Genomic DNA, 14,636 nt, shown 5'->3' on the forward strand with positions numbered 1-14,636 from the left:
AATCTTAGAAAAAACACATTTCCTCCCCCACCCTCTTCCCTGGTAAGACCACTCCAAAATACTCCAAGTAAAAATAATGTTTAAGGGGTTACATACTTTGAAGATCTGATTAAGGGGTGGAAAAAAGAATAACTACCAGCCATTTCTCCAATGGATAATTCCGCCACACACCTCAAAGTGAGAGCTGCTCGTGTTCTAGTTTCTAGAAACTGTAAACCTGTGGTGTTCTGATTATCCTGATACTGGATTTTCCTTTTTTCTGTTAACTTGAGTCATCTGCCTTTTGGATTCTAGACAGACCGACCTAAGGGGAAAAGAACTCAAAACATATTTTGCCCCCCAACCCCACAAAAACTCCCCCCAAAGTTACACACCCCAACTCCACCTTTAGAAAACTTTAATACAGGGTGAGGACAGAAAAATAGGTCATCTATTCACAGAACTGAAATGCTTCATTACTCCAAGCTAAAAATAGAAACTGCGTATAAAACTTGCCAACATTTGTCTCAAAGTTGTTCTATCAAATTCATTTGGTTTCCCTCAGATCGGTTTTTTTAAAAAAAAACTTGCCATCTACCATTCCTCCGGGCTTGGAAGTCTGCCCTCAAAAGCTTCAGACAAGATGCATGAGAAAACAAGCCTGAAAAAGAAAAACCTACGACACCCGGAAATCGGCCTACATCCCCGTAGTAAATCCCTTGACGCTTAAGTACGCAACTCCCCCGTTACCGTTAGGAAAATAAGGAAAGGTTACCACGCTCAAGTTACCAAAAACAACCCAGCACGGTACTGCCGACCTCGCGGATCTTTACCACGCCACTCGCTCTCCCCGCGGCCTCGCACACCGGGCGCTGCTCTAGGATGCTCTAGCTAGCCTCCACTCCGCCTGCTCGCCGCCGCCGCGGGGTCGCCAAGCCAAGCCGCCCGCTAGCTTCATCACACAGCACCGGCTCCTGCTTCCCGGACTCTGGCCTAGCTGCGCCTCCACGCGTTAGCGCTCCTTCCTTCTTCCTAGCTGCCTTCACCACAAGCACTGGCTCCCGGGCTCCTTCCTATCTTCACCGCGAACGGCCGCTCGGCCTCCGTCCTAGCTTCAGCACACTGGCTCCCGGGATCCTGTCTGCCGCTCCTGTCTTCCTAGATCACTGAATCCACTTCTGCGTAGCACCTGCGTCAGCTGTCAATTAACGCTAGTCCTCGGCATTTAAATCATCTGAGCTCAAAGTCCAGCGCCAAATGGTTAAATTGCTGAGTATTCTTGATCTTGAATTGTTATCAAAGTCCTTTAAATTTTCCAAAGAAAACTAAGCTACTGTATTTAAGGCATTTCAAATTTTTAACTCTTCCAAAACCATTCTTAATTTTTATTAAATTACTTCAGTCCTCTTAGTAGCTTTTGGCTGAGATTTTTAACTGATTTCTCTTCTAGCTTCCGGAAATTCTTCTAAATTGGTCCTGGTCTACAGTAGTTTAACCCTCATCTTCTCAATTCTAACTTCCGCATCACCGGAGATTAAATTGATAGGCTTTTAAAAAATTCCTATCACTATAAAAAGCTAATTTCCTCTGCTTTTCTGCTCTTGTACTTTATCCAATTTTTTAGCTTTAAATTTTTCTAATTTTCTCATGTCTATCTTGTATGCTCGTATCCAATAGTTTGTCCTAGCTTTTCATTTTCTATCTGAAACACTTCTCCTTGACTGTATTTTCAACCTTGTTTTTTCTCTCTTCTGGTTTCCTACTTAATTTCTATCTGGGCCTTTAGTTGCTTTGGTTTCCTAATTTGTCTAAGTACTTTTTCTTCTGCTTCCTACCTTTTGGCTTTGAAATTAGTTTTTCTGTCTTCTAGAGGCGTCTTATCTTCTATTTTTCCTATCTTCTAAGTCTTTTCTTCACCTTCCTGTACTTCTGTCTTCTGTGTTTTCCACTTCTAATTTCTAATCTTCTTTCTCCAAATTTTTATCCTGCCACTCCCAATTACTATTTCCATCAATTTTTAGCAAATAATGCCATAAGACCAACTAGGCTTCAAATCACCTTTCCTGCGCCACGAATATGAAGGTCTCGCTCTTAAATCACCTTTAATCTTTTTAACAGAAGGCGTTTAAAGTATTTTCGTCATCTAAAACCTCATTTTCTAAAACGTTTAGGTTCTATTTACGTCATCTACGTTTTAAAGTTAATCTAAAACGCTGCTCTTCAATTTAATGCCGTTTTGATTTCGGACTTCGCAGTCCTTTCAGCTATTTAAAATTATCTCACTCCATTACTAAGCTTCATCTCTTAACCTCCCTCATATTCTAGAAATATCTTTTTTCTTCTCTCCTCCTTTCTCAAACTACTTTTCAAGTCAGTCTTCATTATTTTCCCTTCGGCAAGATCTTATTATCGAAACTACTTTAAAAATTTAATGCTAAGCATTAACTTAAGTATTCTCGCTATTTACATCTCCTAAACAATTGTACTAACTTCTATCATTTCTAACACAGCAACTTATCTGCGGTTTCCTTAAGCCGCTCCTCGTGCCTGCCCAGGACCTCTGCGCTCGCTGCCTGAATGCCTGCCGCTGCGTCCGGAGCCACGTATTTTATAGATCAAGGACAACTCACCCCGCTGAATTTAATAACCCTCCGCCGTCTTTGTGAGGGGAAGCAAAAATAGTCCCTCGGAAGTGTTAAAAATAGAATTTCGTTTAGAAGCCTTTCTAGATTTTTCTAAAAGCTTATGCAACTTGTCTGTAAACTATGTATCCAGAAATATTTAAGACTTATTAGCAAGTAGATTTGAGCTCAAAATTTAGGTGAAAATCACATAGAAGTAGACCCTCCAACAGTTCACAAAAACTCAGAGCCATTACTTGGGACTTGCTTGATAATTCTTGAGTACCTTTTAAGGCTTTCTGGAGCCCGGTAGGTACTCGTTAGTGCTTTTTGAAGGGGGGTTACAATGGCGTTTCTGACGGCCTGAGTTTCCATTACGTGGCTGAGCCTCAGCCTTGCAACACCCCAGCCATTTTAGAAGCTGTAACAAAGTGGTGTGGGGGGGGGGTCTCCCCAAACTGCGTCAACTCCCGCCAGTTGTCCTGTGGCTCTGTACACATTTGGATGGCCCTTTGATTCCAGAAATCTGGGTTATCTTCTTTAAAATTCTCCTAAATTTGGAAATGCACTTAAGAAAATGTCTCCAGAAGCCACAACCCATATCGGGGGCCTGCTAAGCTCTGAGGTGGCGGCTGGGCTGTTCCCTGTCTTACATGTTTCATGTCCTTCTGGCAGCTTCTGGAGTTACCAAATGCCAGCTCGACCCCTCGGCTTTGGGTTGCCTGCTGTGACATTTTACATCAAGCCTGGAGTAGCTTTTTGTTTGCAAAAGTGACCCGTGTCTACACTTCCCGGCTTCCCTCTCTTTAAAGCCAAATCTAAGTCCCCTGTGAACACCTAGGTTTAGTGTCCTCTTTACCAGGAAAGTCAGTGCTTTTGCTGCAAGGACAGCGACCTGGGGCACCAGTCTGGGACCACGTTCCCAAATGTCTGTGACCTTTCGCTTAGGAGGTTGTTTTTCCAGGTGTTTATTTTACAGATTGTGTTCTCTCTGCTTTGGCTTCATTCTTAAGACATTTAAAACTGGAGCCGAGAACGAAGCGAAGCCCTTCCGCAGAGCCGCGGCCTTCTGCAGTTCCAGCAGTTTCCTTTCTGGAACATCCTCTGCCCTACCCCCGTAAAGGAAGCTGACCTAACCCCGGGACGCCAGGACCTGCCGCTGCGCCTCAAGGACTTGAGAGACACCCGGGGCCCGGGCGAGGCCTGAGGGTTTGGAAACGAAAATGGCGCCGGGTGGGGGTCCCGGCCCCGGTTTCCACGCGGCTAAAGCGGCGGCGCAGAGAAGCACCGGGCGAGGCCGGGCGGGGCGCGGAGACGACAGGGAGGGGCGGCCGGGACACCGGGACAAAGGCTGGGGGAGGGGTGCGGCCCGAGCCCTCACCCACCCCGCCCCGCGCAGGGATCCGCGGGCCGTGAGCCGCCGCCTGCCTTTGTGAGGCGTCGGCTCGCGGGCGGGCGCTGCCGGTTCTAACCGGCTCCAGCCGGTCCCAGCCGCCTCCGGGAGCGGTGGCGGTTGGCGCAGCGCGCCAGTGCGCATGCGCGCCCCGCCCCCGGGGCCTGAGCGGGTCCAGAGAAGGGCGCGGGGCGCGGGGCGCGGGCTTCCCGGTCGACCCTGGGCTCCTGCCAGCCGAGGGCTGCCGCCCTCCTTCCGTTTCCAGCCCCGCGTGGCCCTTCTTTCCCCTCTCCTGTCCTTTGTCATTCCCTCATTATCGTCTCAGTCACCCACTAATTAAAAATTCACACATCACCCCCTTGTAATTAGCAAATGCCATGTTTTATTGTAACGTCCCTTGGGTGTTGGTCTGTCAACAGGTCGCCTTCGTCTGAAACGCTGGCGGTGGCGAGGGCTCCGACTGGGCCAGCAGCCAAGAAACAAGCAGTGAGAGAAAATGGAGAGAGCTCCGGGCGCAGCGTCGTTTAAAGCCTGGAGCCCAGGACAGGAAGGGGTGGTGACACCCACCCTCCGCTCCTCTCTCACCTCCAGGGTCTTTATTCTAGAACCTCCGAAATGGCCTGTGTTTGGGCAGTAAATTCAAGAGAGGAAGAAGGAGTTTAGTGACGTGGTGTTGGTTAGGATGGCATAAATAGTGATGGGCCGTGTCTAAACTTGCTACCCTGTATTTTAAAAACCCCTTAGGCTCCTGTAAGTGACAGTGGCTGTGACAAGGTCGGGGAGCCGGCCTGGGGGTCGCCTGGGGGTCTCGTATGCTAATGCCCCACCTTCCCCTCACCCCCGAAGAAGCAGGGCCTTTAAAGCAGCTATTCTAGGGTGACCTTGCCAAAATTGTTCTTGTTTCATCTTTCTTTCTTCTCCCCGCCCCGCTTGCTTTGAAGAGTGGAATATTCCTGAGACGCAGACCTTCCCTTCAGACACAGTCTTGATGTTTGCTCTGGGATTGGAAAAGTTTTGGTAGAACTTGAGCCCTGGAAGGAGGAAAACTGAGTTGGGTCACCTCCTTTTACAAATGGAATTTGGGGGCCTGGGGAGTTTGTGATTTGCCTAAAATCACACGCAGCTAATTAGTACCAGAACCGATTCTGGAATCCCCAGATTTGACTTCACGCTGCCGCCCTGTCTCCGCTCTGCGCCCCCCAGCTGCTGCCGTCTCCCAGCCCTTCTGTCCCTTCCCCTTTCTTTCTCCAGGGCTGGGGGTGGATTTAGGACCCCCTCTGTTATCTCTGCTCCCTCTCCCACTGTGGAGCCCATGAAGTAAATGTTAAGAGCCCTAAGATGCTTGCAGTAATTGTCAGTGTCGCTAAACTAGTCATTTCCATTCCTTTTACAGATTAAAGCATTTTCCTTATACTGTTAAAATGGCTGAACTGTATATTATTTGCTTAATTCGCTCTGGGTTTGGGAAAAGAAATAGAGATTTGAATGAAGCTCAGCACTCAGGAATCTCTTATGCCAAAAGAGATGGCTTGCCAAGGCCGGAGAGAAAATTCTAATTGTTTTTCCCCAGTTGGTAAATGAAAAATATTTTAGAGAAGATTATGGGCAGTATTAATCCCCGTTTTTACTGTTTCGGCCCAAACATTTACTGCCCTCATCTCTCCTAGCTTTCATTTCACAAAACTGTCTGGCTGTCTCCAAAATATTCGAATTCCTTCCTTGTTTTTTTTATATAGTGAGTTTCTTCTTTTCTGGAAGATTTATTTAAACAAGATAGCCTAAAGTCACCATGTTCTTTGGTGAGGAGATTAATAATACATTTGATTATGTGCCCTCCTCTCAGTTCTTTGAGCTCAGGATCCCTTTTACGTAAAACTAAATTTTTTCAAGGCATCTTTGCTCTGGCCTGCATCCATGGTCCTTTTAGCTTCAGAATGTCCCATTGCGTCTGCTCTCTCCACTGGTGCTTCAGCATTCTGTCTCTTGCCCTGCGCCTCAGTCTGAAACCTAGTCTTCATTTGGGTCCTGGGACACAAATTAAGAGGACAAGTCCATTTTAGCCAGTCATCTCGTGCTCCCTGCTCCCCACCCTCAAAAAATCCCAGGCTAAAAATAGGAGGCCCTTGGTTCTGGTTTCTGCAGTCACTCCCCTGACAGACAGCCTGTGACCTTGGGCACGAACCCAAATAACTTCTCAGTGGCAATTTCCTTCTGTATAAAATGAGGAGATTAGATGGAAGAAGTGATGATGCTGATTCTATAAAATGCAGTAAACAAAGAGATGGCATGAGAACACGGAAGATGTTAGGCCTCCTGGTGTGGCTTCAAGGAGCTGGGGCACTGAAAGGACTGAAGTAGCAAAAATTTAGAATCAGGCCTCCTGTCAGCAAGGCCCTGCCTAATCCTCCTGACTCACGTCAGGCCAGAAACCTCCAGAGAATGCCAGAATCCACTCCACCTCTTTCCCTTTTTAGCAAGGCCAGCAGGCTCTGAGCTCCTGAGGCCCTCCGTTTCTGGGTCTGGGGTCCAGAGGCCCGTCTGGGTGAGTCGTCAGCTACACTGAGATTCTCCCAGGACTCTTGTTCTATTTTATCTAATCCTGTGATTTTTATCTAGTCCTGCAGTACCAAAGACTGTTCTGGAAATGCAGGTCAGAAATAAAAGGCAAGAGGAGTCTCAAAAACACAACTTTCTTGTTTTCTAAAGACTCCAGGAATTTGCAGTTCTTAGCCCCCTTCTGCCACCCACCTTCCCAGAGCTCATTTCTAGAACAATGACCGCACACACATTCGGCTCCCTCCTCTTTGCACAGCAGCCAGCTCCTGCGGCAGGAAGAAACCCACAGAGATGACGCAGCTCAGAGCTCTTACACGGAAGGGAGATGGTTGTTTTCTAGGGGATTTTGGACAGTTAAAAATGTACCCTGGAGAAAGTCTAAAATCAACCACTGAAACCCCGCAGACGCACCATTAGCAGGCAAGAGCTGAGGGCAATTCCAGCAAAAACGAGTTGCAGAAACTAGAAGTGGCTGTGTCGTTGGTCTTCCCCAAAATGCTGTCAGGAAGGAGAGGCAACTCTGGGGCTGTCCCTCACAGGCACCGAACATCACTTGGCAGAAGAGTGAGGGAAACACTTTCCTCTTAGCTTCCTGAGAGAGGCATCCATCTTCTCATAGAGCCTCCTCTAAGACTCAGAGGAAGGAACCATTGTGAGATAGAATCCTCTGGGGGTGGGGGGCGGGGGGAATATCTTGAAAGAACATTCCCCACTCCCAGCCTGAGAGCTCCCTGCTGCCGGTTCCCTTCTTTAGTTTATTCACCACATAAATTCATAATTTAGTTTATGCAGCACATTATTCACTACATGATGTCCTTGGCGCTGGGCCCTGCAGCCTGTTTGTGGATCTTTCCAGAAGGCCTGGCTGTGGAAGCCCATCTGTAGCACCATAGTTGTGGGAGGACAGCGTGACGACAAAGGGCGGAAGGTGGCTCTCCAGAGGAGCTGCATCGGCCCCATCTCTCCCAGCTTCAAGCTCAGCGAGGCCCCTCACTGGCTTCACCCCAGCACTCCTAGGCCTTCCTTCCCAGGCTGTCCACCCTCCTTTTGGGCCCTCCTCTTGGGCCCAGTTAGTCTTCAGTGGAGACTCTACTGTCCTCCTCTCCCCAGCAGAGAACAGAGTCTCCCATGCTTTCCTGGGTCCCTCCTTTGTCCCTGCTGGGTCTGCAGGACAGTAAATCCAGCAGAAAGCCTTCTTTCCTGTAGCATTTGTGGAGCACTGTGCTACATCCTTTTCCGTGCATGGTCTCCCTTCAGTTCTTCCAACCACCCTGTGAAGGAGATGCTGCTGCTGTCCCCTTAGACGGATGAGGAAACTGAGGCCTAGGAGGTCTTTCTTGGTCTCCCTAGTGCCTGGCACACAATAGAAACTCATTATGTCTATTGAGTACTGACTAAGTGAACCAACTGGAATGGTAGCTCTCAGAATTAAAACCCAAGCAGCACAGTGAAAAGAGTGCGGGTGGTGGAACCCCCTGAGTGCAGCGTCACTGATGACCCAGCGCAGGAGGGGCTGCGGAGGGACGACGCGTTCACCTCCCGGAATGTCCGGTCCAGAGACACTTGTGAAAATCAGCTTTGTCATGATGTGAGGTTCTCAGCAGTTTGTCGTGCCGTTTAGGTATTGGAGGGTGTTAGTAAGGGAGAAGGAAGTGACTAGGCAGACCCGAAGTGCTGCAATGGGAACAAAATGCGTTTAGATTTGACGCAAACGCCTGCCCATCGGGATGGAGTGAAATCGCATTGAGAGGAACTGCGTGGGAAAGTGGGAGCCGCTTCCTCTCTGACAGACTCGCAGACAGACTGGGACCCGCAAAGGTGGGGGAGGAAGCCCAGGGCCGCCTTCCCTCCCCACGGAGCTCCAGGTGAAGATTCGCCCTCCGGGGTGGAGGAGCCCAGGCCCAGGCCTCGCTGTCACTGGTCTGGGTGACTCCCTGCGGGAGGTGCTGCCCCCAGCCCTCACCTGTACTGGGCCTCCAGTTACTCACCCTCCACGGCCTGCTGAGTGGACCTTCGGAAATTGCCTGAAGCCACAGTGAGGCCTCCCGGTGAGTCATCGCATTCCTGTATCCCTCATCTGTGCAGTCACCCACTTGAGGTGTCACGTGGATGTTTGTGTTAACACCACATGCGCAGGATGATGCTTATTAAACATTTCACACCTTCTACATGCACACAGAAGCATCTTTATTCTTCCTCAACACAACTATGGCCCACATCCCACAGACAAGTCTCGCAGAACAAGGGGGCAGAGATCACTCAGTTCCAGGAACTTTTCCTCAGCACACACCAGGTAGAAACAGAAGCCCATAGCATTATGGGTCCTTCTCCAGGGCTAATGTAAGAGGAGAGCCATACAGTGATTGAGGCGGAATGGACTGTAAAGCTCCTCAGGTGGTGGGAACGCCCTAGAAAGCAGGGGAAGCAGGAAGGGCAGACCGGAGTGAGGTCTGGGAGGGCCTGAACGGGCTGGAGAGGGAGTTTGGACTCTGCTCCTTGGGCAGAAGGATGGCTTCTGAGTTGAGAGAGGCCCTGGCCGTTTCCAGACTCATGTTCTTTACTCTTGATGACACATCTGCTTGTAATGTCCCTCCCAACTCTTCAGATGACACTCATTCTCATCGCCCTGCCTGGATGTCACTTCTCAGAAAGGGCCTCCCTGACCAGCATATCCAAAGTCGTCGTGCATCACCACCCCATAGTTACTCTCTGTCACAACACAGCCTATTTTTTCCTGGATGATTGTTTGTTAACATGTCCCCTCACTCCTCTGAGGGTCAAGGGGACTCCAGGTGGAGATTTCCATGACTGTTCTGCTTAGGCAAAGACTTCAGCTGAAGCCCAACGTGCCCCAGATCTTTATCACCCACTGCCCCACCCTGAGCCGGGGCCATAAAGCTCAATCAGTTGTGCCCCTCTATTCCAGCCCCATTTGCTGGCAGATCCCTAGTGCCTGGGACATCCTACCACCTCTCCCCCAAGGACATGCCCATTGTCGCTGCCAGTGGGAGCCCCCACTTTAGGAACCAGGTAGGGGCCCTTTTCCTTCTGCAGGAAGCCCGCCCTGCTGGATGGTCAGTCCATCCTGCAGATACCTGTGGCCCTCGTGGTCCAGTGACCTCACCAGCACTCCTATGGTCACACCCTCTACTCGGTGACTTGTGTGCTGTTACCTTGAACTTTGGCACATGATTTATTATTTGTCATCGTCATTTGACATCCTTAAAAACAGAGTCTCAGTCTTCCTATAGCCCTGCCTCAGCTCAGAGCAGCTCTGCATGCAGCTTATGTGGCATCCACACAGTCGAATCTGTGCGACCCTACTAGGGACTCTGAGAGGCTCACTCCCGGTTCTTGCTGCTGGCTCTGAGCTCCACCCCCAGCCCAAGCCAGCCCTTCCCCAGCCGGAGTCCAGTAGAAATGTTCATAGGCTTGACTTCCCTCCTCACCCCCAGCCAGAATCCCAGCATGGCCAGTTCTGGAGGCCAAATGGTGAGGACTTGGCCCTGGGCCCTGGCCGCAGCCTTCCCTGGGGCCAGTGTGGCCTCGCTCACCAGCCCCCAGCTCCAGCCTGGCAACCTGGGTGTCCTGGAGCCCACGGGTCTTTCCCTGTTCTTCCACTCAGCCTAAATGTCACCTTCCTTCAGCTCCCCCAAGACCATGGATCTCTCCCTCCTCTGCACCCTGTCCCCAATACCATCTGGTTCTATGACACTGTGCGAGTTATAAAGGGGCCACGGAGAGAGAGGCCCCAGGGGTCCACACATTAGGTCTGGCCTGGTTCCTCCACTTGCTGGCTGTTCTCCCTGATGCTGGCAAGTTACATAACCTCTCTGAATCAAGTTTATTCCTCAGTGAAATAGAAATTATCTGGGTAGTACGCTCTTCTCAGGGTTGTGAGGTTGTCAGCAGCTTAGGAAGGTGCCTGGTTGGAACAACGTGTCCTATAAATGGTGGCTGTCACTACCATGTCTCGGGCTTCCTTCCCTCCCCACTCCAGCACTAAGCACAGTGCAGGGCACACAGCCCCCCTGCCCAGACCCCCAGATCTGACTGGAGCCAGGCACATCTCAGGAAGGGGTTAACCACTGGCAGTGAATTCATCAGGCCTTGGAGCAGGAAGGAGGCAGAGAAAATAACAAAATCAGGCCAGAGGCTGGGTGGAATTTTCCAGTGCTCAAAAACAGGACCAGTCAGGTTGCTCAGGGAGGTCACCATGGAAACAGTCACGTGCGCCTGCCTTCTGGTTCTTCCAGTCTGGCTCAGGGCCCGATGACAGAAGCTGCAGCCCTCCTCATTGGCTGCCACCTTCCTCTTGCCACCGAAATCTGGCAGGAGATTGGCCAAGGGCAGTTGCTGGGCTGGAGTTCCTCTTCCTCAAGGGAACCTGCTGGAAGCTGTTGTTTTGAACCTGGGGAGGACTCAAAATAGGCTGCCAAAGATGTTGCCATAACAACTGCTTTCCTTCCTGCCCTCCTTGGAGTTAGGACTTCTTTGGGAAGTTGACTTCTTGGTAGTTCAAGTACTTTTCCAAAGGCAGAGGAGGCGTCAGCCATTTTACATTGACCTAACCTTCTTCTTTTGAAGGAGAACTCCCTCATCTTCCATAGTTCAAGGAACTTCTGAGTCTTTACTTGTGGCTTCAGTTACCAATCCCTTCCCCCCGCCCCCAACCCCTGTTTCTTCCTGTGAAACGGGGTATTCATTCCAGGACTCACAACCTTCTGGGGCTGGAGTGAGGCTCCCACTGGACCAAGTCTGCAAATGCTTATCATAAACTGTAAAGCTCTGCGCACTCACCATGTGCCTTTAATTGACCGGCACTGACATTAGCTTAGGGTGGAATGGGCCTATGAGATGGAGCTGGGGGCCTCACTGACTTGCTTAGCAAAGCCCAGAGCCCCGGGACCCTGGGGCCCCTTTAGGGTTTATTTCATCTTCTGTCACCAACTGCCTTCCCGGACCATCAGCAGCTCACATAGCCCCCGGGGACTCACTTCCTCTTTCTGTAAAAGGATTCCTCTGTATGATCTCAGGAGACCCTTTCCAGCCCGGGAAATTCCATGATCCGAAGTTAAAGGCCAGCCTCCTTTCCACAATCAATCTGAGCAGCTCATCTTCCTCATAGGAGGTGAAAGCCCAGGCAACAGCCCACACGGAGCAGTTGCTATGTGGCAGGCACTGCACGCGCGTTAGCTCAATCTTCACAGCAACCTTACAAGGTGAGTGTGTTATGCAGCACCTACCCATTTTACAGATGAGGAAACTGAGGCCCCGAGAAGTTAAGGAAACTTGCCCAAGGTCACACAGCCAGCAAGTGGCAAGGTCAAGATTTAAAGCCTGGTGGTCTGGCACCAAGTTTTTGCAATTATCTTTCCAGGCACCAATTGAAGACAAAAACAACGTGAGTCGACACAGAGGAGGTAAATCATTGGGTGGAGTGAACTCTGTGCTAGGAGTCAAAAGCCCTGCTTGAGTCAGACTGTGTTACCCCCAGCAAGTCACTTTTCCTCTCTTGGCCTGTTTTCCATCTGTAAAAATAAGAGGTTACACCAGGTCTCTGAGGCCCTTTCTAAGTTCAACACTGTGAGTCTTTGAGAGAGGAAAAATGGTCCAGAGGAGACAAGTGACAGCCTTCTGGAGTCCCAGAGCAAGCAAGGGCAGCCTCAAATGGCCTGTCCACCAGCTTTCATGTCAACCTTTGAAAAATTTGGGGATGATTGTTTGAAGCTGGGGCCCACAGCTCAGTGCCAGTCCCTGGTCGTGTCTGCTGTGATTTTTCCAGAAATCAACTTACATTCCCTTTGAAGACTGGCCTTGATTCAGAGATTAAGCCCTTCCTGTGTGTTTGCCCTTACGAAGTTCCTTTTCTTATGCAATGATGGTGGGAGTGGATGGTAGCTATTTTGTTGTGATGTTCTTATTTGGGAAACATTGATTAACTGGGAAAAGTTGGCTAACTTTCTGTCAATATACCCAATTTTTAAAAATTTCTTATTTTGGAAAGTTTCAAACATATAAAAAAGTATTAAGGATAGTTTGATGAATCCCCAGGTAACTCAGCTCCAACAACACTCACCCTTGGCCACTTTTGTTCCCCAATTCCCCGATCCCACCATGCCCTGGATTATTCTGAAGCAAATCCCTGACATCAGATAAATTCATCTGTAAACATTTGTCTTTAACATAACCACATTAGCATTTTCACACTTAAAAAAATTAACACTTCTTTAATATAAATCTTCACATATACAATTTGTCTCAATTTTTTGGCAGTTGGTTTGTTCAGTCGAGATCTAAACAGAGTCCACACATTTCCTTTGATCTATGTCTCTGAAGACTCTATTATATTCTATAGGCTTCCCCTCCCCACCTTTTTTCCCCTGTAATTTATTTGCTGAAGAATCTGGGTTGTTTGCCCCTGGAATTTTCCATGCTGTGGATTTTGCTGACTGCATCCCCGTGGTCTGGTGCAACATATTCCCCCATCCCCTCTGTGTTTCTTATAAACAAGTGATTAGATCTAGAAGCTTGATCCAATTGGATTCCTTTTTTTTTTTTACAAGAATATTTTATAGATGGTGTTGAAAACCTCTAGTTTAAAAATAAAATCATTAGCCACGTAAACCAAAAAGCTGGGAGCCACACTGCCCTGAAGCGAGTTCAGTTCATCCATTCCTCTTCCACTCTAGGCCTCGTCCCCGGGTCCAGCCAGAGCCCCGGAGAACTCCTTCCTCGACCCTGCAGAGCTCGTGTGCTGAGTTGTTCTTGGCATCCTACTCGCTGGATGTTGCAGTGCCCCGGGAACAATGCCTTCAGTTAGGAAGGCTGCTATGGAGAGCAACCACATCCCTATATGAAGACCTAGTGAGAAATTTCTTATTTATTTATTTATTTTTAAGATTTTATGTTTTTTCCTTTTTCTCCCCAAAGTCCCCTCGTACATAGTTGTATATTCTTCGTTGTGGGTCCTTCTAGTTGTGGCATGTGGGACGCTGCCTCAGCGTGGTTTGATGAGCAGTGCCATGTCCACACCCAGGATTCGAACCAAGGAAACACTGGGCTGCCCGCAGCGGAGCGCGAGAACTTAACTGCTCTGCCATGGGGCCAGCCCCGAGAAATTTCTTATATCTTAACTGCCAGCAAAAGGTTCGCTTTCCCTGAGGAATTCAGATGCTTTTCCTTATGAATAAGAAGAATCATGTAACAAATTCTATTCCTTTTTTTTTTGGCCCCCAGGAAGCTCAAAGTCATAACTGAGGCACAACGTTGGCAGTGATACAGGACTCTATGGCCTTTCCCCTGGTCTTTTAAGCCTGCCTGAACTTTCTCCGCCTGATCGTTATCTAGCTGGTTAGCTAGCTCACCTTCGCTGTCTGTTTAAAAGCTGACTCCAATCCTTTGTGTAAAAGGTGGCTATAAAGAGAGAAATTACAAAACGAGTAGCAGAACAGGACCTGGTTTTCCTGACCTCTAGCTTTAATTCTTTATATGACCCTGGAACAGAACTTCATTCATTCACCAGCACCCTCCATGCCAGGCACAGCTAGTGAAAATAAGGAAGGAAAAAGGCCAGGTTTCTGCCTTCCCGGAGTTGTGTTCTAGTGGAGTCCACAGGCAACAGTCCCGGTGAAGAGCTGCAGTGTGAGTGATCTGAAGAAAGGAAGATGGTGGGACAAAGAGAACCAGAGGGGACCGGTTCTAGATAGGATGGTCAAGGAAGGTGACATCTGAGAAGAGTTGAAGGATGAGAATGAACCAGCTTTGAGAAGAGATGGGGGAGTTCCAGGTGGAGAAAAGAACAAGGGTGGACAGGTGAAGTCAGGACCACAGGGATGTCCCTCTGGGAGGTGGGCTGCTCCCCAGATGGGGACAGGGAGGCCCTTCCCCTGAACCCAGGTGGGAAGTCTCCAGTACAGGCCATCTGCCCTCCCTGCCCCCAGATTCCAACCACCACCTGTGAGGAAACACATGCCCACCTCCTTCTTAGTGGGTGGGAGCCCCAGGCCTTCTGACCCTTGGGCTTAACCTCAGGCAGGCAGCTCCTGGAGTCCTGGCTTCCTGCACCACGCGTGCTCTGCCCATGA

General features: G+C 49.4%; 1 long non-coding RNA gene across 3 annotated transcripts; it reads right to left on the reverse strand.

Moving 5' to 3' along the window:
* Positions 1–4,190: 4,190 nt before the first annotated feature.
* LOC124228460 (uncharacterized) lies at positions 4,191–9,245 on the reverse strand. 3 transcript variants are annotated; one of them, XR_006885721.1, is made up of 3 exons: positions 8,538–9,245; positions 6,961–8,223; positions 4,191–6,018 (listed from the first exon to the last, which is right to left on the reverse strand). It is a non-coding gene; the product is annotated as an uncharacterized LOC124228460 (long non-coding RNA). The 3 variants fall into 3 exon arrangements; XR_006885723.1 differs by having other exon boundaries at positions 6,961–7,820; positions 8,538–9,242; XR_006885722.1 differs by having other exon boundaries at positions 6,961–7,902; positions 8,538–8,586.
* Positions 9,246–14,636: the final 5,391 nt, after the last annotated feature.

This window comes from Equus quagga, chromosome 17 (assembly GCF_021613505.1).
Source record: "Equus quagga isolate Etosha38 chromosome 17, UCLA_HA_Equagga_1.0, whole genome shotgun sequence".
Classification (NCBI taxonomy): domain Eukaryota; kingdom Metazoa; phylum Chordata; class Mammalia; order Perissodactyla; family Equidae; genus Equus; species Equus quagga.